The sequence below is a fragment of the Choloepus didactylus genome, chromosome 12 (genome assembly GCF_015220235.1).
Source record: "Choloepus didactylus isolate mChoDid1 chromosome 12, mChoDid1.pri, whole genome shotgun sequence".
Lineage (NCBI taxonomy): Eukaryota > Metazoa > Chordata > Mammalia > Pilosa > Megalonychidae > Choloepus > Choloepus didactylus.
In genome coordinates, this window is record NC_051318.1 from 61,609,824 (window position 1) to 61,628,227 (window position 18,404).

General features: G+C 38.8%; 1 protein-coding gene and 1 pseudogene across 5 annotated transcripts in view; both read right to left on the minus strand.

Moving 5' to 3' along the window:
• The window catches only part of LMO7 (LIM domain 7), a 254,282-nt gene that overhangs the window by 67,733 nt on the left and 168,145 nt on the right, over nucleotides 1-18,404 (minus strand). The gene's annotated exons all lie outside the window — the stretch shown is intronic.
• On the minus strand, nucleotides 3,106-4,219 carry LOC119506726 (annotated as a pseudogene).

The window sequence follows — 18,404 nt, forward strand, 5'->3', positions numbered from 1 at the left end:
GCACCAAAAATATTTCCAAATTCCTTCTGTTTACCTACACAGCTAACTCTGGGCCCAAGAGCATGCATCTACCACAGCTTTACATATCGTCTCCTCTGATGGACTGCAGAGCTGGAGCCATCCCTGACACATGGTTGTATCCTCATAGCCAAACACAAGGCCTGGCTAAGTGCAGCCCAGCATGCAAATGTCCACATGGATTATCCAGAAGCTGCTCACAAAGCCAGCTCAGCAGATCAAGGACAAAGAGGGATGGAGGAAATCTTCCTGCAGATAAGAATAAGCCTTCACAGAATAGAATCCCACTTCTCTTTTACTCTTCTTTTTCTATGTCTCGGAGTCCCTTCTCCTCAAGGTATCAACTGTTCTCACTTGCAACAGTGGAAGGCCCAATCTCCCTACATTCTAATGCACTGTAATAAACCCCTAAGAGGTGAATTATCCATGTTCCAAAGTCATCTCTTCTTCCCAAAACCCGGCCTCCATCCTGTTCAAGCCAGCCGCAGTTAAGATCAAATACAGTTTTCTGACTCAAACTTTTTATTTGGAAACATGAATGATTAATAACATGCTGGAATTTCTGATAGAGAGCAGAATATTTTTGCCTCAGGTGCTATTGAGGAAGACTTCCGCACCTCCCAATGGAAGAGATGAGAAACTTGGCCCCACTGGCCACCATCTCAGGACCCCAGCCCTGGCCTCTCTGGCTCACGAGGCATCTAGACTCAGCCTCCTCTCTGCCACACACACTCATCCTTCCACCTATCCCTAATCCTACAGACCCGACAGTCCCCTTTGCTCAACCCAGAATAATCTTAAACTTGTTTCCTCTCTTCCCAGAAACAACTGTGGCTCCCCTGGTCTCCATTTCCTGAGACTACTTCCCAGAGCAAGGGGTGGATTCTTCCCAGGGACCCAACCCTTAAAGGCCAATTCCAGCCCTGCCCTGGGTGGCACCAGCTGACCTGGGCGTTGTCTCTTGGGAAACTGGGTTGATGTGAGAGGAACTGGGCTCACAAGATACTTGGTTCCTCTCCAAACCACTAAGTAATCTCTGCTCTCCAGTTGTTGCTCATGCAGTTTGGCCACCTGTTCACAACTTTAAAAAAAAAAAAGAATTTGGGTCCTGAATCATGACTTCATGAGAGTACACAAGGAATAGGATATGAACAGCATCTGGTTTAAATCTGTCAGATATGCCTGTGGTGAGGGAGGAGGCATGTGCGCGGCAGTGGGAGGTGGCAGAGACGATTCAAACCAGATGCCCTTTGAGCCAGAGAGCAGGGGCATCATTTTATATACAGAAGAAGATGGTCTGCCTCCAAATGGGAGAAAAGTCTAGGAATTCTATCCAACTCTAAAAATACTAAGATGAAAATGTAAGAAACAGCATGAGAAAGTTTCTAACACTACTGCCTCTAAGGAAACACATTTTTATTCAAAATATAGGAATCAAAAAAGGAATTTAGGAATATATCAGATAATGGCTCCCTTTTCTATTAATGGAAGTTCTACTTTTCTATTAATGGAAACTCATCCATTGCAATGTTTAAAATAGAGCACTTGCCACCACCTTTCTCTAGTCACTGTATTAAGGAGACAAAGGAAGAAACATGTGAATAAAAGAACTTAAAGATGAATTCTTGGAATATATCACTTGCTCTTTCTTTCAAAAAGTAAATTGCATTTTTAAAAAAAAAGGTAAGAAACTGGTCATTTTGCTTCCTTTCCTCCTATCTTCATCTTATCTAAAAATGAAATTGCACTCCACTTGACAACCTTACAGTGAGGTTAGGAACATGTCGTTCACAGGTTTCAATCTGCCATTGTTACAAAAAGCAGCTCTACCTGTTGATTGTGGAAACTATAAAAATGACACTCGAGAAAATAACACCATCCTTGGAGATAATTAGTGAGTCCAAATACATAAACTTGATGTTTTCCATACTTACCTATGTGAGAAAAAACTCTTGGAAATTCAACAGTTTTTGCCCTTAGCAACATAATGCTTATTCCAAACATGACAAATGAATAAGAACCTCTTGCTAAAAATAAGCCTGTTATTAAATTTCACACCCCTTCCACACATTACTAAGAATAGTGAAGTTTCACTTACAGGGAAAAAAAAACATGCATTCGAAGATACTGGCACACAGTTCCACTTAAAATAATGAAATCAAAGAGTGCTGCTGTAGGAGCTAAAAGGTGGGTTCTGTTTCTAGCTCCATCAATCAGACTCTTTTGTAATTCTTCTTTTCTACTTTATGTAATATGCTTGCTATTATGTAAAACTGATTTCAAGATTGAGATTCACAGATGTATAGCCTCTTTTTTTTCATTTTTAAAAGTTTTATTTACTTTTTTCAAACCAGTTTGATCATTTTCGATACTCTTCTTATAAGTCATACTTTTTCTTTAAACATAACATTTTACTAATTCCAACATCCCAGTCTTTGCTGGTATGACTTTGTTGACTATTGTTCCTAGTGAGTCTTGTTCATGGTGGTTTCTTTCCTTGTGCACTTTGTTTTTATTGCAAGCTCATGTTGCTGAAAGTTGATCTGAAGGAATTCCTTGAGGACTGAGTTTAAAGTACAGTCCTCAAGAGGGAACTGCATTTGCTTTTGCCAGGTGCCTAGAGGCACTACCAACCTGAGACCACTTTAAACTAACTTATCAGCTTGAGGATTTTCCAGGCCACATGGAAGTTATCAATTCTAGTCCCAAACAGTATGACGGCCAGCTGTGGTTACATACTACTGGGGAAGCTTTCTGTCTCCACCTCCTACACTCCCCGTGCTTGCACAACCAAAGTGAAGTGGGTGAGTTTTCCTCTGTGGGACTGGTTCACACTTTAAATGATGATGTCATCTTTTGAGGGCCTAGACTTAAGTAGAAGGGTCTCTGATCTGGCTTCCCACTGTAGGAGCCTTAGGCTTTGTTGCCTACTCCACACGTGGCCCACTAAGACAGCAGTTCTAAGTTGCCCACAAATTCCACACACACACAAAAAGCAGAATAAAGAGATGAGTCATAAGAATGCTTATGAAGGGGATCCTGCTTAAAGTCCTAGCCCTGGGAGCCAACAACAGACTTTGTGGCCTTTACTGGGTCAAGGTCACTCATTGGCCCCTTTTCTTTTGTACAAGAGTCAATGGTTTAAGGCAAGGGTGTGAGAAGGACATGGAGACATGATAAAACAGATCCAAGCAGAGGCAGTGGGGCATGGAAAGAAGCTGAGCTGCTCTCCTCTCCCAGCCCTAGGGGCAGTTCAAAAGCCCTCTAGTCTTTGAGTCAACCTAATCCAAGGGCAGCTGTGATCCTTGCCCTTGAATAGGAAAGAACCAGGAGAACAGGCCAAGTCCAAGGCCCATTATTCCATGTCTCACTGGGGCAGTGGCAGAGCTGAGGACAGTTCCCTTTTACTCTTTGCCCAAAGGGAGATGTTTCCTGTGCTTGCTTGCATTTCAGTGCCTCTTCTGACTCAAGAAACTCTTCAGTTTTTTGCTGCTTTTCAGCTCCTTGAACTTCTCACCAACTGGCACTGCTCAGATTTCTTCAGGAAGTATGGCTGATGGCCCTGTTGGGCCTAAGCCCGCTACTTCTGCTTCAGGACCAGGTGCAGCTCTTGCTGCCGCTTTCGTTCCTGCTGTGCCATTTCTCGCTGTTCCATTTGCTGAAGCAGCTGCTGCAGCTTCTCATGCTCTTCCCCTGACCGGTGCTTCAATTGCTTTTTCACAATCAATGGTCATACATCTGCTAAGTTGATGAGCTCTTTCTCTTTGACTCCGATGCCATTCAGAAATTGGTAGGTTTTGTCAAACACCTCAGGATTATATTCCCCTGACAGATCATCAAAGCAGGGGTCATGGAACACCTTCTTACTGATGGAGACAACCTGACAGAAATATGGCACTTGGACCTTGGCTGACATTTCCAGAGGCCTGTGCTTATCGGCAACACATGCGTTTTGGACAAGTGGTCTAGAACCTTGCTTCCTAGTGCTGTTTCCAGCTACCAAATGTTTGCACATCTTATTCCCCACTTGGCTCTGCAATTCCGACAGCTCTTCAAATGACATGTTGGATGTGTCCTTTTGCGAGTCACAGGTCACAGCCCCGGGCTCCAAGTCCCCTCCGTTCTCCCCACCATCCCAGGCCCAGCGGAGGGATCAGGTCACAGCCCAGACTCAGGGCCTTGCTTTCGGCCTGTATATCCCTTTTAAATGGCAACCCAGAAATGAAGTGTATGTTAAGAAAATTACTGAATGCAGAATTTACTGTCCATTATGTAACTGTATATTAAATAGACTCATATTTGTTTATATAAAATAAGTTGAGGGAGAAGCTAAAGAGGATGCCAACTAAATAAACTTACCCATAATTTTAATTCGATATGTAACAATGGTAGTTAGCAACAGCAATGAAAATAGTGGGTTTTTAGTTTTCGATAGTTTGAGACACCTAATAGACAAAGTAGAAAGGTTGAGTAGGTAATTCATAGCAAGATATACAAGTAAGACGTTCAAAGCAGAAATTAAGACTGGAGATATAATTTGGGGAGTTTTGTCAGCATAGAAATGAACCATAAAGCCATAAGACTGAATGACAGCACCTAGAAAATAAGTATAGATAGGAGAAAAGAGGTTTGAAAATTGGTTCATAAATAAAACTCTTGTCTTATTCCTGAAGACATAATTCAAGAGAATACTGAAATAGGCATCTTAAGCGTCCATCTAGCCTTTGGAACCCATGCTCAGCAAAGACAATATGAAATACAGATCTCCTGTCTTTAGGATTGTGGTACTGGAATAGCAATAATGTACAGGTGATGTGTTTTCCTCCAAGGTCAGTGTTCCTCAAACCGTGTACCAGAGAACATCAGAAAATTGCAAGATTTTAATAGGACTTAAGGTCAAAAGAATTTGAAAAGTGTTACATACTATAATTTCCTTTTGAATATATGCAATAACCAATTAAAGTTCTGAGAAGTCATGTATCAAGAGACCTATTTTACTTACACTTTGAAAAATTCACTTTTTCATGATTTCCTTCAGCAGAACAGTAATTAAAAATCTTGAGGGACACAGTACAAAACAGAACACAGTTGAAAATACTTTATTAGGTCCTACTTTATGCTTAATTATATAGTGTATATCATTAATAATTATAATAATCATTGCTTTTATTAAGCACTTTATATCAATCATTATGTTGAATGCTCTACATCACTATTATTTTTTAGTCTACATGACAATCTAATGATTTAGAGATTAGGAACTTAAGACTCCAAAAGTTTAAGAAACTTTCTCCAAGGTCACCAAATTATTAAGACTTGCTTTGATCCATGGAATTCCCCAAGACCCAGTTTAGTATTAGAGCAATCACAAATTCTTTCAACATTAAGGTTTTTTAAATGATTTACTTCCTTCTTAATCCTGAAATTGTTTCTCTGATATCCTGAAATATAACTCTCTCAATATTCCCTCAAAGTGTTGGTTGAAAACCTATTTATGGCAACAACAATAACAATAATCCCGCCTAAACCTGAGTCACAAGGAGAATGACGTAAGTTCCCCATTGCCACCATTTCTGACAAAATTTACTTATGTGCCCCATTACCTTGCATATACAACCCATTATACAATTCCACAGACAGAAAATTGCCAGAGTACTTTTTAAACGACTTCTTTCTAAGTAAATGAAATATCACTATCATCATAGTGGGAGATCAACTTCAAAGTATAGATTTCCTATACTCTACCACTGCTAAGCCTTGATGGTGTGGTTTCTGTAAGGCGAATACCCATCGACTATAAATAAATAGTATTATAAAGTAAGCATGTACAAGATTAAATGGCAAAATCTTTTGGTTAGTTCCCTGAGGGTAAATATTCTTATCTTAAAGAAATAAAGATAATATCTACCTTTGGGGTTGTGAAAATTAAATATATTTAAAGTGCCTAGCATATAAATACTTATTTCCTTCCTAATGCACATGAAAGTACTCTGTAAAGCACAAAATGGCGTAAATTGTTCTTTTTAACTTATATTTTAACATCAATTTCTTAGCTGTAAACTAAATAAATTAAATGTGTTATATGTGTGTATAACAGAATTCCCATATTGTCAAAATAATGCATACCAAACTTATTTATCCATGTATCACATTCAGAAATCTCCATATTACTTAAAAATAAATTATTCTCTCAGCTTATAAGTAAAACTTGTTTCAAAAATTTAATTTCAACCATGGAAAAATCAGTACTCCTGCTCCCCACCCCCAAAAAAGCCCCATGTTTTATGTCACAAATCATTTTAGCCCTAAATTTTGACTGCTCCTTTTAAGCCTCTCTTTATCTTACGTCTACTGGAAGTAATCCTGAAATAGAAAAAAAAAATAATTTCCCACAATTTTATTTATTACAAAGGTACACAGAGGTGATATAACTTTAGAGCAGTGTTTCTTAACCTCAGCAATATTAACATTTTGGATCTCAAAATTCTGTGCATTGTAGGATGTGTAACAGCATTCCTGACCTCCACCCACAACTTGCCTGTAGCACACTCAACACCGTCATGGCCATCAGAGCTGTCTCTAGACATTGCCAAGTGTCCCCTGGTAAGCAAAATCACCCTTGGTTGAGAACCAGTGTTTTAGAGGATCTAAGAATTGAACTAACCTCTCTAGCCAGTAAAGAAAATTCAGGGTCCCCATGGGACCAAAATTAGCTGAAAGGGTCATTAAATGACCGCAATCTGGAAAAAGGATGTCAAATGCATGAGTAACAGAAGTAGCCAAATAAGGATTACACACCTGAGAAGTTAATGAAAAACATATTGTCAGATCAAAGGGCAAGACCCAGCTCAGGGCCTGAATCACAGTAGATGCTCAGTAAATAGATACTAAATGCTGAGAGAATTACAGGTTAGTACAGCCAGGAGCTCAACATTCTCATTACCTTGGAAAATTCATTCAAGTTCACATGTCACTCAGATTTAAAGTAGTTTTAAAAAAATGATATATTGGATGTTCATTTTCTCCATCATATATTTTAATATATTCCTAGAAAGTCTGACCAACTGAGATGCTCCCCCAGTATAAGCCTTGTTTAAGCCATTACCTAACCTTTATAAGTTTTGGACCCTTAGAATAAGTTTGGATACCTTATATGGCAACAGGGACTTTGTAAATGTGATTAAGGTAAGGATCTTAAGATGGAGAGATAACCCTGAATAATCCAGGTGGGCCCTAATGTTATCACAAGTGTCCCTGTAAGAGGGAGGCAGAGGGAGATTTGACAGCAGAAGAGGAAAGGGCAATGTGACCACGGAAGCCGAGACTGGAGTGATGCCACCAGGAGCCAAGGAATACCAGCACCCTCCACAGCTGGATGAGGCAAAGAGCAGATTCTACCCGGGGCCTCCAGAAGGAACCAACCCTGGTAACACCTTGATTTTACTTCCTTAACACTCGTTTTGGACTTCTGACCTCTTCTTTTCCACAATTTGTATAAAGGTCCCTGTCTTTCTTTAGAAAGCCAACAACAACATATCATTGATTTTCCATTTATATTCACCACCTTTTATTTTTTTGCCATTTCTACTTTAGCTTTCTACATAAGATTTGGAATTTCAAATATTATCAAAGTATCACAAAACACTCTGTATAAACCATTGAGAAAGCACAGATATGCCTTGAAAGAATAACATAACTGACATTCAAATGCAGATTAATATGGCACTATTCTCATTAAACTTTCTATTTCAATATACACTCAGTTGGAATGCTTTTCAGATTGCTATACAATTACTGAAATCAATTTCAATTTTGCCATTTTATTTGTGAACACATTTCCAAAACCTCCCCTTCACCACAGTTAGTCCAAATGAAATTCTACTAATATATCCCAGGAAATTTTTCTCAGACATCTCCTTTACATTACCTCTATTATTATCTCAGCTCAGAATTTAAAATTTAATAAATTCCTCATGGGTACATGCATCATCTAATCCCCAAGTCGGTTCATCTTTTTATATTCCCTGCCATGGTAAAGAGCTCTCAAGCTTTCTGAGCTAGAAAGCTGATGCTTAAACCATACAACTCTTTTTTCTTCAAACTCTCACTTCTTCATCACCAAATTCTATCTATTCTAGCACCTAAATATCTTTTGAATTTGCTTCCTTTTTCTCACATGTCATTCATTTCCTGCCTTCAGTCTTGCCCCATACCTCTTCCTTCACAGATACCTCAAAAACTTTCCTGAAATGGAATCTTTTCCATGTCTCCTCCCTGAAAATCCTTCAATGGCTTCTTAGTTCCTTGGGAAAAGTCAAAACATGGGCTTACCAATTAGAACCTGGCTACTCTTATCTCATCTCATCTCTTGTTAATGCCCCATCATAAACCCAATACTCTTCCCATGAAATAACCCTGCAACTCAATAGCTCTTTTCTCACCTGCCCCCACATAAGAAAATAAGTTCTCTCATCCTAGAAAGATCTGAGCCTTGCTCTTTTGAACTACTTGCCACTTCAGATTAAGCTCAAGTCACCTGCCCTCTGAACTCATCCTCTCTTCTCCCAGTGGCCTTTCCTTTATGAGCCCATGGTTCCCAGTACAGATTGCTCTTACTTAGAGCATTACATTTTACTATGATGTATCATGGATTTCTCCCCTATCTCATCCACTGGATGTGAACTTCATGGACTGAGAGAGTGCTGTTCATCTCTGGCTCAGTATTTAAAATACTGGTACTTTATTAGAATAGCTATAAGGAAATATCTGAAACTGCTGAACTGTAATGCAGTAGCTTTGATTCTTGATGATGACTGTAGAACTATTTAGCTTTTAACATGTGACCGTGTGATTGTGAAAACCTTGTGACTGACACTCCCTGGATCCAGTGTATGGGCAGATGAGTAATAAAATAACCACAAAAAATATATTAACAATAAGGGAGATAAAGGGTATGGGATGTTTTGGCTGTTCTTTTTTACTTCTCAAAAAAATTTTTTTCTGAATTAATGAAAATGTTCTAAAATTGATTGTGGTGATGAATGCACAACTATATGATGATACTTGAGCTACTGATTGTATACTTTGGATGGATTAAATGGTGTATGAATATATCTTAATAAAATTTTTAAAAAATATACATGGGCACTAAAACTTTCATGGAGAGAATGCATTCATTTTCAGCCTTTTCTCTAAAAAATCTATTCTACCAAGTAAATAGAATCATTCCTTTTAAAAAGATATTTTGACCATGTCATTTACTCCCTCCTCTGTTCTCCCACAAAATTATAGGGTTCCCAGAACTTTAATCCTGAGCTTAATTTTAGTTATACCCCCCTCTTCCATCTTTCAGTCTTTTCCTGTTGCATCCCACCCCATACCCCAACTTCAGTCAAGCAAGTCTAACAGAATATTTTACTCTTACTCCAGAGCTAGATACACCACTCCTTCAACTTAAAAGGCCCATAACCTGTCACACATTTAGCTCTTAAATATCAATGTTTCCAGGAAACTCCTACAGGATAACATCACATACCTGAAAACACCATCACTTTAGAGACCCAATAGCTCATACAAATATGGAGTCATGCCATTAGTCGCCCACTTATATCCATGAGTAATGTTAAAACACTGTGCATTTCTCACCTCCTCCAAAGTAAGTCCGAGGACTATTCTCATTTTCTCTCCACAAACATTTATTATTCACATACTGGGGGTTTTGTTAACTATCTTTCTAAGCAAAGTAAAAATATTCTTAGGATAACAAGTTCAGATACATTCTCTTTGGAATGGTTCCCACTGATTCACCCCCTAGATAGGGTGCTCACAAGGTGGTCCCCAACCAGCAGCATCAACAGCAACTTAAAACTTAATAGAAATGAAGATGCTTGGGCCCTACCCCATACCCACTGAATCACCAACTTTGGGGTTGGGTGTCCAACATTATATGTTTTAACAAGCCCTCCTGGTGATTCTGTTGCATGCTAAGTTTGAAAGCCACTGCCCTCCAAATATATCAAAGTTAAAACTCCATCTTTGGAAACCATGTATCTGACAAAAGACTGATATCTTGCATATATAAAGAAATCCTACAACTCAACAACAGTAATACAGACAGCCCAATTATAAAATGGACAAAAGATACAAAAAGACAGTTCTCTGAAGAGAAAATACAAATGGCCAAAAAACACATGAAAAAATGTCCAGCTTCACTAGCTATTAGGGAGATGCATATTAAGACCACAATGAGATATCATCTCACACCAATTAGAATGGCTGCCATTAAACAAAAAGGAAACTACAAATGTTGGAGGGGATGTGGAGAAATTGGAACTCTTATTCATTGTTGGTGGGACTGTATAATGGTACAGCCACTCTGGAAGACAGTCTGGTGGTTCCTTAGAAAACTAGATATAGAGTTACCATTCGATCCAGCGATTGCACTTCTCGGTATATACCCGGAAGATCGGAAAGCAGTGACACGAACAGATATCTGCAAGCCAATGTTCATAGCAGCATTATTCACAATTGCCAAGAGATGGAAACAACCCAAATGTCCTTCAGCAGATGAGTGGGTAAACAAAATGTGGTATATACACAGATGGAATACTATGAGGCAGTAAGAAGGAACGAGGTCGTGAAACATATGACAACATGGATGAACCTTGAAGACATAATGCTGAGCGAAATAAACCAGGCACAAAAGGAGAAACCTTGTATGTTACCACTAATGTGAACACTGTGAAAAATGTAAAATAAATGGTTTATATTGTAGAATGTAGGGGACCTAGCGATAGCAAATACTGAAGGAGGAACAATAATCTAATAAGAACAAATAAGTTATGAAGGGTAAACAATGTTCTAGGAATGCTCAGGAACAACTGTGGTTTGTTAATTTCTGGGAGGTATGTAGGAACAAGTTCACAGAAATGTAGTCATTTTAGGTTATTTGTTTTTCTTATTCCTTTGTTGGGTTATAGTCTGCTTATTTTCTTGGAGTATAGCAGGAACATGTTGGAAGCAATGTAGTTATTTTAGGTAATTTGTCTTTTCTTATTCCTTTGTTTTGGTTTTGTTTGAAATGTCGTTTTTTTTATTTTTATTTTTTTTAATTTTTTGATAAAGTTAAAAAAAACAATGAATAATGTTGAAAAAAAAGTAAATGAACAATGAAGGGAGGAGGGAAATGGAATGTTTTGGATGTTCTTTTTTATTCTAATTTTTATTTTATTTTTTGGAGTAATGAAAATGCTCAAAGATTGTGGTAATCAACACAACTATGAACAACTAATTGTACACTTTGAATGACTGCATGTTATGTGAATATATCTCAATAAAATTGCGTTTAAAAAAACTGCATCTTAACTGAAACTATGGCTTCAACTACTTTAGCTACTTCTCTGAAAAAAAGAAGTTAAACTGAAACATAATTCCTCTAGCCTTACCCAACCAGCATTTAAAACAAACAATAAAAAGCACAAAGAAACCCAAAGTTAAATTAAAAGCCTGGAACTACTCCCAATGATTTTCAAGTGTTGACTAAGAAACCCTCAACAAGGTTTGCTATGCTTAGGTGGTTTAAGAGAGCACAATAAAAAACGCACTTGCTTTGCAGATACCACTATATACAAAACTGGCTCTCAGGATGCCTTGATACAGCAAGGAAAGGTCATTGAGTTTATTATTTAACTCTCCATAAAACCAACACATCATGGGATCCAGATGAGAATACCTAAGCATAAAAGCACACATCTTGAGTCCACAGAACAAAATGTTTCAAGAAGCAGAGAAGTAATTTCTTCTATAAGATTTCTAAAAAGTCAACCAATTCCAGCTTTAAAAGAATGCTATTCAGAAGGTTACAATAAATTACTTTTGTGGTATCTGTGTTATAACTTCCTCATAATACCATATCATTCCTCCTGTTTTTATGTCCCTGAAGAAGTGTAATTTGCAAGAAACTAGCCAGAACATATCTTTGTCTTTCCTAATTTCTAATTTGTTTTCTACAGTTAAGAAGAGAGTCTGAATAAAATAGAGTAATACATTTAAATGTAATGAATTTAAATGTATGCGAGGCCACCTTATTGGATATCTGTATACAGATATCTGTATATCCTATACAGATACAGGATCCTATATACAGATCCTGTATCTGTATATTTTCCTATACAGAAAACTATAATATGAAAGTAGTTTCCATAAAAAAAGTCATGTGTTAATAGAGTTGTGAGGCACCAAATCTAACACATGAAAACAGACCAACTTGTTGAAAATAGGTACAAAATATGGATAGAGAAAAATGTACAGTGCCTGGATAGAAAACTGAAATTGCCATTGGTAAACTAGCTTCTTTATATTCTAACAACTGAAATAATATGCACATGCTCTGGTTTGCCAATCATATAGTAGGTGGGTGCCTTTGAAATTTAAGTCTTGCCTTCATTTTTATTCAGATTACTAATCCTGAAATAGGGCAATAAATTACAATGTAGATAAAATAACATTACTACAAAGTCGTTCATTGAAATAATAAGGAATGAGGTTAACATTTAGCAAAATGAAAGATTACTCTTGTTTGAGTCTTTTGCTGTTTGGGTTGAGCTGGTAATGAGGTAAAATAGAAATAACTATACTCAGAATCAGGAAATTCATTTGAAGTCATGACACCTGTCCTAGCTCATTGGTTGACCGTGGAAATGCCACCTGACCTTATCTGGGCCACTTTTTTCTCATCTGTGAAATGACGGCACTGAATGAGATTATCTCTTTAGAACTTTCCAGCTCTGATATTCCTATTTTTACCTCTTATAAAAGTATGTGTGTGTATTTCAAACAATTCCCACTACAATTTTTAAATTCATACAAAAGGCAACAAAGAGACTTTCTAATCTCCCTAGGACTCTAAGAGCCTTTCTGGTAAATTCAAATACAGCAATAAACACCTCAACTATAAGATATGACTAAGCACTCTGAACTAATATAAATAGATGTTCCCATGTAATAATGTGCTCCAAAGTTGTTGAAACCTGACAACTTTTGAAGATAGTATTCATTTCCTCTTAAATGTCAATTTAAAAGTCTTATGAATTTAAAAATTCTTTTGAGATCACAATCAAGGTAATTGACAGCAGAAAAGTAAGTTATGAAAATCACTCCATAAAAGCTATTCTCAGACAAAATAAGAGATAAGCTTTCAAATGATGCAGTACCAAATTCTTAAGATTTCAATACAATATAAGAAAGAGATCAAACACCACATTGTCAAATTATTTACTTAGAGTAGGGGAGGGGGAAGAAAATTATGCAAAATGTATTTCAGAGAAACAATGGATATTTAGAAGTTCCAAAGTTCATCTAAGATAAGACCTTCCTGCTTACAATTCCATAGGAACTTATGGTTCTCTAGGAATCATTTATGAATGAACTAATTTCAAAGAAGACATAAACCCTTAGACAAGATGATTTTCTGCTAACTTCTTGGTGAGATAATTCCCTTCCAACTTCTATAATTTTCCTTCACACAAAGATTACTATGCCAATTTGGATGTATTATGGGCCCCAAAACACCATGTTCTTAGATACAATCTTGTGGGGACAGACGTATTAGTGTTGATTAGGTTGGAACCTATTGGCTCAGTGTTTCCATGGAGATGTGACTCAATCAACTGTGGGCAAGACCTTTCGCTGGATTGTTTCTATGGTCCTGTTGCCACACCCATTCAGGGTGGGTCTTAATTGGATCACTGGAGTCATATAAAGGAATTCACAGACAGAAGTATTCACAGACAAAAGATCTCAGAGCAACTGAGAGTGACATTTTGAAGAGCAGCTGCAGCTAAGAGAGGACAAAACATCCCAAGAGAGGACAAAATACCCCAAGAGCAACACCTTGGAGAACACCATTTTGAAACGCAACCTGGGAGCAAGCAGACGCCAGCCAAGTGCATTCCCAGCTAACAGAGCTTTTCTGGATGTCAATGGCCTTTCTCCAGTGACAGTACCCCTTGTTGATGCCTTATCTTGGAAATTTTATGGCGTTAAGACTGTAACTTTGTAACCAAATAAACCCTCTTTATAAAAGCCAATCCATTTATGGCGTTTCGCAAAAGGGTAGAATTAGCAAACCGAACAATTACTAAACTTAAGAGGTCTAATCCGTTTATAACAAGGCTTTCAAGAAGCAGTAAAAAGATCATTCTTAATAATGGACTAGATGAAAGCCAGAATACATTGTTAGTAGTCTATAATTTTATGTATTCTAGATTTTGGATGCAGAAACAAACATACAGTTTTCCTCATTTTTCATTCTAAAGACCCTGTTGAATATTATCTGTTTATGTCAAATAAACCAAATAATTGTAATAGTTATAGTAGTCAAAATATCAAAAGATTATGGAGAGATCTGTCACTAGTTATTGCTAAATCCATACCCTTCTATTCCATAGGATTTATATTTAATTGGCCTACAATTCTTGGTTTACTCTAAATATCAAAAAAACAAAAAAGACCCAAGAAAGAAACTTGCATATATATATATATATATCTGAGGTCTTTTCTCCCACATTATTGTATATCAAGCAGGTCAAGTCTAAGGAAATGTCACCATTCTCTCCACAAAGGGAGCTCATCTAGGGCCTCAGCCATACCTCTCCTTCCTCCACTCATGCTGCTGCTTCTCTCCTGGGCAGGGGGTAGGTGGGGAGTTTCTCCCTCTTCTTCCTCTTCCCATGGTCATCCTTTATTTCCCTTCTGCCTTTTTGCTGTGTTTTTAAAATGCAGCTGGACCACTATGTTCCACCCTTTGAATCCTTTCTTGTCTTTATAAGACTGAGCCACAGTGTTAACCACAATGTCATTTTATCTGCATCTTATTAAGTGAGGAATTACTGATGACTTCAACTGAGGTTAGGAGTTTAAAACCTACCATAGAGGTGAAAAATGATATAAGAAATAATAGGAGGAAAAAACTCATACAGGTTGCACATGCCATAGGTGTTTAGAGAACAGAAAGAGCAGTCTAATATTTGACCACAAAGATGGTATTGTTAATAATAAATAACACTATTAATGGCTAACATTTATTAAGTGTTTGCTATGTGCCAACCATCTACGGTCTTTACAGGAAATAAGGTATTTAATCTCACAATTATTCTATGCACTAGGTACTAGTGTTATCCCCCATTTTACAGGTGAAGAAACAGAAAGACAGAGGTTGAAGGAATTTGCCAGAACCCACATGGCTAGTAGTGGCTGAATTGGGACCAGTAACCAGGAAACTGGTTTACTTTCCCAGTGAGGGACAGTTTCATGCATGAGGCAAGTCCAGAGGAGGCAATAAAAGGAAGGCTGGCCTAACTGATTGACAAAGCTTGGGTGGAATGGAAATAAAAACAGTTGGATAAGCGAGTACTCAGAGGCAGAACACCCTGAAAGCCCCTCCATGAAGTGTGCTTGGACCTAACATGGTGGGTAAGTGGGAGCCACGGAGGGCTCAAGAGTGACAATGCACAGTTCAAGTACACACACGAGATCTGAGGAATGAAATCATTTTATGAAAATCAAGAGTCAAAATATCATCATACGGAGCTGTATGTTTTAGTTACTCCTCCAGGAAAGTAGGTAAAAAGCCAGGAACTGCGTGGACTGGACACCACAGAGCAATCTGTCTTTGGGCATACTTCATACAACACTCATGAAAACGTGGAACTGCTGAGATCAGCGAAATCTGTAAGTTTTTGCGGCCAGGGGACCCGCGCCCCTCCCTGCCAGGCTCAGTCCCGGGGGAGGAGGGGCTGTCAGCTCCAGGAAGGAGAAGGGAGAATTGCAGTGGCTGCTCTCATCGGAAACTCATTCTACTGATTCAAACTCCAACCATAGATAGACTGAGGCCAGACACCAGAGACTCTGAGAGCAGCCAGCCCAGCAGAGAGGAGACGGGCATAGAAGGAAAACAACACCAGAAGCTCCAAAGTAAAAGCAGAGGATTTTTGGAGTTCTGGCGAACACAGAAAGGGGAAGGGCGGAGATCAGGCCTTGAGGCGCATATGCAAATCCCGAAGCAAGGCTGATCTCTCTGCCCAGGGCACCTTTCCTTAATGGCCCTGGTTGCTTTGTCTATTAGCATTTCAATAACCCATTAGATCTCTGAGGAGGGCCGTTTTTTTTTTTTTTTTTTTTAAATCCTTTTTGCTTTTTCTAAAACAATTACTCTAAGAAGCTCAATACAGAAAGCTTCAAAGAACTGAAATTTGGGCACGTCAAGTCAAGAGCAGAAATAAGAGAGCTCTGAGACAAAAGGCAATAATCCAGTGGCTGAGAAAATTCACTAAACAACACAACTTCCCAAGAAAAGGGGGGTGTCCGCTCACAGCCACCATCCTGGTGGACAGGAAACACTCCTGCCCATCGCCAGCCCCATAGCCCAGAGCTGCCCCAGACAACCCAGTGTGACGGAAGTGCTTCAAATAACAGGCACACACCACAAAACTGGGCGTGGACATTAGCCTTCCCTGCAACCTCAGCTGAATGTCCCAGAGCTGGGAAGGGGGAGCAGTGTGAATTAACAGAGCCCCATTCAGCCATCATTTGAGCAGACTGGGAGCCTCCCAACACAGCCCAGCAGCCCAGAACTGCCCTGGGGGGACGGCACTCACCTGTGACATAGCACAGTCATCCCTCAACAGAGGACCCGGGGTGCACAGCCTGGAAGAGGGGCCCACTTGCAAGTCTCAGGAGCCATACGCCAATACCAAAGACTTGTGGGTCAGTGGCAGAGACAAACTGTGGCAGGACTGAACTGAAGGATTAGACTATTGCAGTAGCTTTAAAACTCTAGGATCATCAGGGAGATTTGATTGTTAGGGCCACCCCCCCTCCCCGACTGCCCAGAAACACGCCCCACATACAGGGCAGGCAACACCAACTACACACGCAAGCTTGGGACACCAATTGGGCCCCACAAGACTCACTCCCCCACTCACCAAAAAGGCTAAGCAGGGGAGATCTGGCTTGTGGAGAACAGGTGGCTCGTGGACGCCACCTGCTGGTTAGTTAGAGAAAGTGTACTCCACGAAGCTGTAGATCTGATAAATTAGAGATAAGGACTTCAACTGGTCTACAAACCCTAAAAGAACCCTATCAAGTTCAGCAAATGCCACGAGGCCAAAAACAACAGAAAATTATAAAGCATATGAAAAAACCAGACGATATGGATAACCCAAGCCCAAGCACCCAAATCAAAAGACCAGAAGAGACACACCTAGAGCAGCTACTCAAAGAACTAAAGATGAACAATGAGACCCTAGTACGGGATATGAAGGAAATCAAGAAGACCCTAGAAGAGCATAAAGAAGACATTGCAAGACTAAATAAAAAAATGGATGATCTTATGGAAATTAAAGAAACTGTTGACCAAATTAAAAAGATTCTGGACACTCATAGTACAAGACTAGAGGAAGTTGAACAACGAATCAGTGACCTGGAAGATGACAGAATGGAAAATGAAAGCATAAAAGAAAGAATGGGGAAAAAAATTGAAAAACTCGAAATGGACCTCAGGTATATGATAGATAATATGAAGCGTCCGAATATAAGACTCATTGGTGTCCCAGAAGGGGAAGAAAAGGGTAAAGGTCTAGGAAGAGTATTCAAAGAAATTGTTGGGGAAAACTTCCCAAATCTTCTAAACAACATAAATACACAAATCATAAATGCTCAGCGAACTCCAAATAGAATAAATCCAAAAAAACCCACTCCGAGACATATACTGATCACACTGTCAAACATAGAAGAGAAGGAGCAAGTTCTGAAAGCAGCAAGAGAAAAGCAATTCACCACATACAAAGGAAACAGCATAAGACTAAGTAGTGACTACTCAGCAGCCACCATGGAGGCGAGAAGGCAATGGCACGATATATTTAAAATTCTGAGAGAGAGGAATTTCCAGCCAAGAATACTTTATCCAGCAAAGCTCTCCTTCAAATTTGAGGGAGAGCTTAAATTTTTCACAGACAAAGAAATGCTGAGAGAATTTGCTAACAAGAGACCTGCCCTACTGGAGATACTAAAGGGAGCCCTACAGACAGAGAAACAAAGACAGGACAGAGAGACTTGGAGAAAGGTTCAGTACTAAAGAGATTCGGTATGGGTACAATAAAGGATATTAATAGAGAGAGGGAAAAATATGGCAAACATAATCCAAAGGATAAGATGGCCGATTCAAGAAATGCCTTCACGGTTTTAACGTTGAATGTAAATGGATTAAACTCCCCAATTAAAAGATATAGATTCGCAGAATGGATCAAAAAAAATGAACCATCAATATGTTGCATACAAGAGACTCATCTTAGACACAGGGACACAAAGAAACTGAAAGTGAAAGGATG